Genomic DNA, 7,783 nt, shown 5'->3' with positions numbered 1-7,783 from the left:
CTTTACCAACGAAATCGGCCTAAAAAATATTAATTATGAGTAAAAAATGTATAGACAAACTATTTAAATGAACCTAAAAATAATGTGTATAGAAACCATTAAATAAAATCATGACATTTGTACTTTGGTTAAAACCATAACCTAGGAATTGAAAATGGAATACCCAACTCATCCGACATAAGAGAAAAATAATAAAAATCCCCAAATTCCTTTTCCAAATCAAACCAAGAAACAGAGCTCAATCAGAATGATGAACAGTGAACCTATAAACCATAACATGTTCATAACTCTCCCCTAGCTTCACAATCTGCAAAGGAAAATTAGGATGATTCATGGAATCCGGAAAGCTCTGAGTTTCCAAGCAAACCCTGCATAGTCCTTATACATAACCCCATCTTTCCCTTTCACATCCTTCAACTGATTTGCCGTATGAAATTGAACTCCTAGTTGATTACTCCATAGTTCCATCTTCCTCCCCGATGTTCTCCCTGTAACCTCCGCCACTTTCTTTAAATGCTCACTCCTAGTGTCGTCCACCACGTAATTAGTGTTGTATCCGCCGGCTACGCTCTTGATCTGCGACCCGATCTCTCGTGGGGTTAAGAAATCGAAAGAGGTTCTAACCACTGGCACGATTTCACCGGTGGGGATGAGCTCAATGTCGACGGGAGTTATACTTGAGGCAAAGAGTTTGATTTTGTGAGATAAAATGTCGTCGCTTGAATGGCCGTCTAGATTCCAGTAAGAGTGTTGGGCCAGGTTTACTGGGGTTGGTTTGTTTATGAATTTTGCTTCCATTTTTACTCCTAATTTGTTTGTTTCTATGAATATGTAAGTTACTGAAACTCGAAGATCGCCGGGAAACCTTGTTTACACAAAAACCAAACAAAACCCTCCATTTGTTCATTGTAATCCTTTAATTTAGGGTTTAAAATTTATGGTTTAAAGTCCAACCTTATTTGCCATCGAAACTGTCGTGGGTGAATGTAATGTGGCTGTCCTTCACATAACTCTCCACCTTCCATATCACATCTCCGAACCCTTTCTTCCCACCTTCACAGTCAAATAAAAAATGCTTAAAAAATCTCAATATAAAATCAATTTGCTTAGCATTTTGATTGCTTTTAAATGTTCATGAATTTAAGTTAACTACCTATTAAGTAATGTAAACAATTTGAGTCATTTGGAGTTCTCAAATTCTAGACCCAAGAGAGAGAAGCACGTGTCATTACGGGGCAGTTAATAGATGATGGCGAATAGGTGACAATACGAGTTTAACCATGAAATAGATGACGATGAATAGGTGACCGTACAAGTTAACTAGTGAATAGATGTCGGTTGATGGGTTTCAGTAGAGCTTAACTATGTTTAATTTGGCCATATGAATCAAATGTAGTGTCATACGCTATGAAAAAGATGAATCCACAATTAGAGAGGAAAACGTTGGGGGAGAGAGAAGAGAAAAAAAAAGTGTTTTGATTGATGAAATATACCATGGAGCAAGTTCCTTCCATCATTAGGATTGAGTTTATAAAAAACACCATCGATACCAAATTGGGCTCCTCCAATTCTATTTGCTACACGTCCAACAATGTTTCCAAAGTAGGTAGTATCATTCTGTCAAAACAAATGCATAAACAAATCATACCCTTTTATTCATTTTTCTCTTTTATACCAGAAAATCACAACAAAAAATGCAATTATCTCACTCGAAAGTCATCAATTGAAGGGAAAGAAAGAACAATATCATCCAACTTCCCTAAAACAAATAACTGAAAAAAAAATTAGAACTATATCATATTGTGTTGAATGCAAATATAAATGGGTAAGGTTAAGAAAAATAAAAACAGAACAAACCATTTTTATTAGAGAGAATAACAGAGAGAATGGTATAACCATAATTGGTAAATTTAATAGAAAAATCTCCCCTTCTCAATTCATATACTCCCACTTCATTTCCATTAGCAAATCCAATGGCTGCAACAACTAAGAGAAAGATCAATGGAAGAACTTTGGCCATTTTGAAGAATAGAACGTTGTGTCTTGATGGGTTAAACTTAAACTCAAAGGATATTTATGTAGCTAGATAGAGAGATGCATCTAAGTTTGAAATTAAACTCATTTGAAATTAGGATGTGCCTGATGTTTAGTTTAGTTGGACTTTATCTTAAGTTACTTATATACATAAATTGTTGTTATAAGAACTTGAGATATGATTTTTTTTTCTTTCATTTTTTCTATTTTCTTTCTTTGCTTCAATGTTCTGGAATATGATACCTAAGATATGAACATGGTATCTAAGATACGATTTTAAATTCTAGGAAACTTTTAAAGACCCTCTGGAAAAATCAAAATCAAGATCTTGAAAATGATAAATGAGTAAAACCTGACAGTATAACTCAACAATTGATCAACATATATTTTGTTGGCCTTCAACTAATAAGTTAATATTATGGCATATTAGACACAAAATTAAAAGTTCATAAACCTATTAAAACACTTTAAAACTTGAGGACTTATTAAATACAACTCTAGTTTAGGAACTTGTAATTTAACCTTTTAACACATGACTAAATGAGATTAGAATCCATGTTTAAAATGTTGATATCGATGGAAATATCAAAGTCTTAGTTTTTTGAAAATGTTGATGCATATTTATGGAAAGTATAATAATAAATTATTTCTTTTAAGTACAATAGGCGTAGGAGAATTCGAACCACATATCTCATGGTCAATAACACTATCGTATTATGCTAGTTTTGGCATAATAACAAAATTTTAAAAATAATAAATTAGTAAATAAATATTGTATGTTTTTTAAACAAGTTAAATGTTTATTATTGATTTTATATTCATATTAGTGGCATTTTGTTACGTCTCAGTTTTAACCTAGGTGATAATGCCATTTTCTATCGAACTCTAAAGTCATTTTGTGATCAAGATTTTAGTCGTTTAGTATTTTGGCACGTTGGTTGTTAACATTTTACTTCACCTTCATTTTGCTTAACACATTCTAGATACAATTTAATCAAAAAGTTTACAAAATTTTAATAGTAGAGACCAAAATAAACACTTTTTGAAAGTTCAAAAACTAAAATAATCATTTTTGAAAGTTTAGGGACAAAAAAGAACAACGTTTAAAGTTTAGAGATCAAAATAGGATTTAAACCATTTTTAATGTTTCATCAAATTTTTTACGATATAATGAAAATGTCAATGTCAAACTCCTAGAAATGTGAAAATATCATAGATGTCAATGAGATTTTATACTATTTTTTTAAAGTTAGAAACAATTGATTAACTCGAACAACAGAAACCAAATATAATTTTATGATATAACTATTGATTGACATGAATATTTGATTTAGATATTGATTGAATATATAATCAAGAATAATAATTGTTTACTTATTATAGTTTTACTATATGCTTAAGATGAGCTCAATTAACATTTAGGAGTGAGAGATTCCAATCTTCCAATCTAAAAATGATTGATAATTTCAATAGTATATATGATTAAAAGATAGATAATGATACACTAATATTTATTTCCTCCATGCTATCTAAACCAACATATATCAAAATTTACAAAAATGTAAATGATGTTTAACCAACAGGCAAAGGAATAATTATAAATGCGTAGAAGTATACGTGTAAGTTCTTAGAGAATCTGACGTATATTCAAACATATAGAGATAAAAGACAAACGTAACAGCGGAATGAAAATTGAGAGAAATAAGGATCATGAAAGAACATTTAATGCTTGAGCTCCTCCAGCAACCTTAATAAAGACATCCTCCAATGTTGCGTCAGCAAGCCCTCAAGCAAAGACTATAAACCTACTCTTTGCACTCTCCACCAATTGACACGTCCCTTATGCGGACCTTGTGTTTTGGCAGTTCGAACTTCTGTATTCCTGAGATGTGGTAGATTTTGCTAGCACCAGGATAGATATTCTTCACCATGTTCTCGACGTCGTCATCGTGATTTGCGGATGTAGTCATTGTGAAAACATAAGATCCTCCATACCTACCTTTGAGCTGTAAAACACAATTTAAGTATTGTCATGAAATTAACAAATAAAGAAAGCGAGAAAACATAAACAGTAAAGAAGATATAGATCCATAGAAGGTAAAAGAGCAAACGAAGCATGTCCAAAAGTAGACAAACCCCTTGGACTGCTACGAAAAATACATACCATGGGATTTCAAAGATTTCACTCGTCCGTCTTTCATATCGAGCCTAAATATCCCCGTGGCTAGATTAAGGGCAGCGCGTCGGGCATATTTTTTCACAGTAGCAGGATCACTATAACTGACTCCATTGAGTTCGTCACCATAGAACTCAAAACCCACTTGTTCGACACTCTATTATTCTTCGATTCCGCCCTACTTGACTTTCTCAGTCAATAACCTATTTGAGAGCTGAAAATATAACTCATTTTATCATTATTATTGAGAACTAATAATAGAATAGTTGAAAGAAGTCATGCTCTACCTATTCTACCAAGAAGAGATGCTTTCTCATTCACTCATTTCCGGTTGGAATACTGCTTCCCCTTATTTATTAACCTTCCTTTGCTTCACTTCGCACCTCGTCATAGCCCTGAAAAGCTCAATCGAAGTTCTAGTTCTAGAATGGGATATGATTAACTACTTGCCTACTGTTACCTGGGAGGGGAGTCCTTCCTCGTGAGATCGAAGAAGGTATACTAGAATACTATACAATAATAAGTCCTGCTTAGCTTCTATTCCTCTTTATCAAAGAGCTTTTTCTTTGGCCTGTTAAAAGACTCCCCTAAAGAAATTCTACAGATTCCTTGTTCCAGATGGGACCCTTACTGCTCAGTGGGTTCTCTGTTTATCGAGATTTTCATTCGAAATCTCCCCTGTGTGTTGAATCCTAAGTAGCTAACCGAAGTGGGATTGGTGGCCTAGCTGTTGGGTGAATTTCCAATGCTAGTGAATCCGATGTTGGAAGGAAAAATTCCACAGAAGGAATAGACATCGTTGCGCCCCTTTAACAACTCTGGAAAAGCCCCACTGCAGGACGCAGTTTTCTGGTAACGGCTATAGGCCTATCCTCGTTGAACGGTGAGTCAAAGACAAAGAATTCGTAGTTCCTTTCTTTTCCTTGCTAGCTGCTACTTTTATTTCTAAGAAAGTCCTTTACAGGATCGAGCGTAATAAGTATAACGTGTTTACCAGTAGAACTAACTCTTCAAGTCAAGGCTGTCTACCAGTCTTATTTAGTTGTATTCATTCTGTCCTAATCAAAAGAATCGACTTCTCTGGGGTGTGACAACTCCTTCTCATGAATAAACTATCCACTTAAAATAGTCGAGCGTGATAGGCTTGCAAAGCATAGGCTACGCAGCCTTGTTCACTGGAAAAGCATAAGATCCTTGATTGAAAGGGTGTTTTGTTTACTAGACAGCTTACTGTTCCGGGAAAGCGAGAGATCTCATTGTCCGAGAAATGCTTTTTCCTCTAGCGGGATCAGAATTTTCACAAGATAGAATCCCCTACTAAGATAAGGTCCCTTAGTCTACCCGAAGGAAAGTCAAGAGATAAAGTGGGTACCAGCAGGGTTAGAGGATTCAAACTGGCAGGATTGGTTTAGTGTTAGCAATTAACATAAAGTGGTTATGCGACAGCTTGAAGTTGATAAAACTTCGATTCTAAATCACCGAATCTTGCATCCAACCTCGTTTTTTGCACAACACAAGGGATGCGGTTAGTTGAACCGATTTCAAAGGCTTGATAAAGCTTTGGCATGACGTACGCGTGGGAAGGTTAGGAAGGGAAGGAGAAGACGAGGGATTTTAGTGCTATGGTCTGGTGGAGAACTCGGATGAGAACGTTGGAGGAACATAACTCATTGTCTCGCTACACTTCGATGACGCTACAGATGTTGAGTCATAAAGATGAGGGGCAAATTCAGGGCCGACGAGGTCACTTTCTTATCCGAAAAGGAATGCCACTAGTTCCACTATCAGCTTGCTTTTCCTAATGCCAATACCAATCTGAAGGTCGTTTATGCGCTTAACTTACATTGGCAACATTGGCCTATCTATATCCAACGTGAGAGACCAATTGCCTTAGTTAGAGGGAAGGCGTTCTCGAAACATAGCTTTCTAAGTAGAATTCGAAATCCCAGCGATTACCAGGTGACCCATTAACTAATCTTTCTGACAACTACTTAGCTTCCTAGGTGCCGTGTGAAGCTGCTACCCAGAAAGACCAATCAATGGTTGACTCTGAAATGACACGTTGAAAGTCTTGTAAAGGAAGAAAAAGCGCTGCTATTCTCTAAAAAGAACCTTCCTTCTATTCCTTACGTCAAGACTCTTCCTAGTTCGTGCTACTTTAGAATACATCTACACCGAAGGAAATATTGAATTTCATTGTCCTTCCTGGCCATGAAAGAATACCCCAATATGCCTTCAAAATAAGAAGTCAAACAATCAAGGTAGGGATTGTTGGCTTGGAACTTTCGCAGTCTCCCCTCATACACCGGGAAGGCTTCTAGCTTCTCCACCTGAAGCTTTGGCAGTGAGTCGAAAGTGTTAGTGAGAAGCTCTCTCCATAGGCCATCAGACCCACTCATATGATAGGTAGAGTGTTGTATCTGAGGCTCAACCGTCAGGGTACGAAGAAATGGGGAGATATGACCCCAGGATCTGAAAGAGAAGAATAGGGTAGTGAGCGGCATAGATGACAAAGTGGATCTCTTCGACTTAGCAAGAGCTTATACCTCGACTGAACTTTCTCTACATCGGTCAAGAGTGGATGAGGAATCGGATAAACGAGTCAAGGCTTCTTCAAGAAGACTCGTAAACAGAAGAAGATTGTCACCTATCTTCCCCTACTTCGGGAGGACGGGAATAGTTACATTCTTTGTTGGGTGGGAATAAGAGCCAGTAGGTCCAGGAAAAACCTCAAATCGATCACTAAACTTAGGTCGGCTCGATCACGAAGCCTAGAATAATTTCTATATATTTTGACTGCTTCAATTGCTGCTTACCTACTGCTTCCTCCTCAGAATCAAGTCACCTTGACTTCATGGTCGCGAAGAGCCTAGCTTTTAGAATGTTATGATATGTCTAGAACTGGCTGAAGCATCTAAAAAGGGAAGCTTTCAGTATGTACTGGTTAGAATAACTAGAACAGACCAGTATTAATTAACCTCCTTTCCCTCAATGGTTTGGTAATCGGCTCATCTTGGTTGAGTTGCTTAAAAAGCTCCCTCCTCTCATCGGCCAAGCCGCTTCTCCTTCATCTGTATTTGACTTTCCTTTTTCGGTTGATGAAATAGAGGTTGACGGGGACGAAGGTTAGAAATCATCAATTGAGTTCGATGCTGCTACAGATAGCTACAGATGCTTTTCCCAAGAATCACGCCATTGCGTACTGAGACTAAGTTGAGTTTGAGACTCGAAGGCAGAGGAGGAGGGTTTACAGATAGTAACTCGTACTAGAAAGATGATGTTACCCTCGACTAGACATGGATTACCTCTTCTGGTAAAGGATCCACAACAAGGGTAACTACTATTTCGATTTCACTTACAAAGAATTGGTAAATGACTGCAATGGAGCTGGCCTGGAAACTATTGACTCGAATGGACTGCTACTATAGACGCTATCAAATGCCTCCTATCTGGAAAGACTTAGCACTCGCTCTAATCACTAGAATAGAACAGGATGGGTGCCGGCATAGGTTCCAATGTGGCAAGAATTCTCTATCTCCGGCTAGAGTTCTTCATTGAAAGCGGGTTAACCAT

At 36.8% G+C, this 7,783-nt stretch overlaps 1 pseudogene; it reads right to left on the bottom strand.

Annotated features, from left to right (window-relative positions):
* Window positions 1-238: 238 nt before the first annotated feature.
* LOC150030212 (uncharacterized) lies at window positions 239-2,020 on the bottom strand (annotated as a pseudogene).
* Window positions 2,021-7,783: the final 5,763 nt, after the last annotated feature.

Source organism: Benincasa hispida, unplaced genomic scaffold (genome assembly GCF_027475165.1).
Source record: "Benincasa hispida cultivar pf3 unplaced genomic scaffold, pf3_genome.v1.1 HicScf443, whole genome shotgun sequence".
NCBI classification, from domain to species: Eukaryota; Viridiplantae; Streptophyta; class Magnoliopsida; order Cucurbitales; family Cucurbitaceae; genus Benincasa; species Benincasa hispida.
The sequence above is the reverse complement of the archived record's forward strand: the minus strand, read 5'-3'. Positions and strand labels throughout refer to the sequence as shown.